Genomic DNA, 2257 nt, shown 5'->3' with positions numbered 1-2257 from the left:
CCCTAGGATGTATTTGTTTCTTTGAACCTCTTTATTATGCTTTTAATAAATTGATGTTTATTGTAAGTTCAAACCTTGAATGCGCTATTGTATGAACATTTCCCCTAGAGTGACACTAGGGTTGAGAGTTCTTGTTGGTAACCTTGTGAGTGAGTGACACACCACGAGCGTTAGACAAAGCTAGGTTGGAGAGGGCTGAGAGGGTGAGTCGAGAGGTACATGAGCGTCCCCTTTCCCCTCCGGCGTGATGGATTATACCTCCATTCCTTGAGGTCTTTGCGGCTATAATAGAGTGAATAGTCTAAGGGATGAACTTCCGCTGGGGCTTAGTTGCGCGTGCAACGGAGTGAAGCGTTGAGGTGATCTTAGTATCTAGGGCTCAATTGTGGTTAGGGACCTTCCACCTGGACAAAAGGGTTAGGTCTATATTAAGGAAGAGATTTATCAGTTGGAATCCCTAGAGCTCATTGCAACTCTATGCGAGTGTGAGGTGTTGAGATTGTTCGATTTCTCCTCCGGGACATGTATAGAGTTAGGCATAGTTGACCTTAGATTTGGGACTATGTAATTAAGGATGTCCACGAGTCACCATTGTATTGATTAGGAAGCATAATAGAGGGTTCTTGCACTTGAAACAATTATCCTAGGTGGAGCATTATCCGGGTACCGCATCTTTATCGATTGCCTTACCCCCCTTCTTTACTTTTGCTCTCTTTCTTGTTACTTTTACTGTTGAGAATTAAATCATTGTCACACTCATTATCATTGATCTTTTACATAGCTAAGAATCGAATTGAGTATTTTTATTCCCTACTCCCTGTGGATTCGATACCCGCTCACCCGGGATTATTACTTCGACAAACCTGTGCACTTGCGGGATATACGCAAGGGGACCTTGTCACAAATCTCCTCTAATCCTCCAAAGAGTTGAAAACAATTGGTTTTAGAGATCAAAACTTGAGTTTTATAGCATAAGATTTATCAAACTCGAATGATGATAAGACCTCAAGTGTAAGCTCACGAATGGGCAGCTTCCTAGTCGATAATAACTGCCTCCAACCTTCCACTGAAACGAGACCATCGAATTCATCTACGAACTCTTCTCCCTACTGTAAATCTCTCAATATGCTCTTGTCCAGGAATCGAGTCTATCCAAACCAAAGTCTTGACAAACACTCAAAATGCACCTGGTGCTTGAGAATAGCAAATCTCATACTCTCGGGCTCAGGACACGACTCACGCGACCGTTTATCAGCTTGCTTCTTTGACCGAGGTGCCATAATCTGTAAATTTTGAAAGAAAATTCATCAAACAAGCTAATTGGGTAATGCTGCAAAAATCCACACAGTCCTGTGGAATTTTCGGACGCCTGTGTAGATCCACGAGGCGTGAAAAAGACGCACGGCCGCACTTCAAAAATCCAAAAATACACCATTAAATCGCTTCTAACTTCGTTCTGAACATGCATAATCATTCCAATTGTAGAGACAAAGCATAACTAATAAGTTTCATCGATTAAGATCAAGAATTAGCGAAGAAAACAAAACAAAGTCTAGGGCTTACTGACGAGTTGAGATTAAAAACCTTGAATCGGTCAGAAAACCAAGTACAAATCCTTCCAAATCGGCTATGCGAGGTCAGGAAATGATGTGAGAGTGCTCTCAGAAGAATGAAGAATGTTAGGATGAAGAGGAACGGTGATCCTTCAAAAGGAACTCGCACCTCTTGGCGCTCTATACATCCGCACGGGCGTGCTGAAATTACTCACGCCCGTGCATCTCCATAGGAAAGAGCCACAGGGCAGACCTAGGCCCCCGTGCGCTCTCGTGATAACACTCAATATCTCTGAACGCAACCACACGACTGTGCAAAAAATACCCACTGCCGTGTGCCCGACCCACAGGGGCAGCCACACACCCCTGTGGCTTCTTTGTCGAACCGAGAGAATTATTCTAAGTGTTTCGCATGCCCGTGCAAAAATTACCCACGGGCGTGCAAAACACTTAGAATATCACGGGCATGGCCATTCACAGGCCCAACTCATAGGGCCGAACGTACAACCCTTTGTCTTCTCTAGATGGAGAGCGCTCTTCTGTAAAGATCCACACCGGCGCGCTAAAAATGGCCACACTCATGTGTTTGTCACAGGTTCACACACAGGTGTGAGTCTACGCCATTGTGTGCTCTTGGGATAATTTGTTAAGTCTCTGCAGGAAGGCGCACACCCGTGCGGAAATTACCCACAGACGTGGACCAT

This window comes from Dioscorea cayenensis, unplaced genomic scaffold, assembly GCF_009730915.1.
Source record: "Dioscorea cayenensis subsp. rotundata cultivar TDr96_F1 unplaced genomic scaffold, TDr96_F1_v2_PseudoChromosome.rev07_lg8_w22 25.fasta BLBR01000767.1, whole genome shotgun sequence".
In the NCBI taxonomy this organism is placed as follows: Eukaryota; Viridiplantae; Streptophyta; class Magnoliopsida; order Dioscoreales; family Dioscoreaceae; genus Dioscorea; species Dioscorea cayenensis.
Note: the sequence above shows the minus strand (reverse complement) of the source record.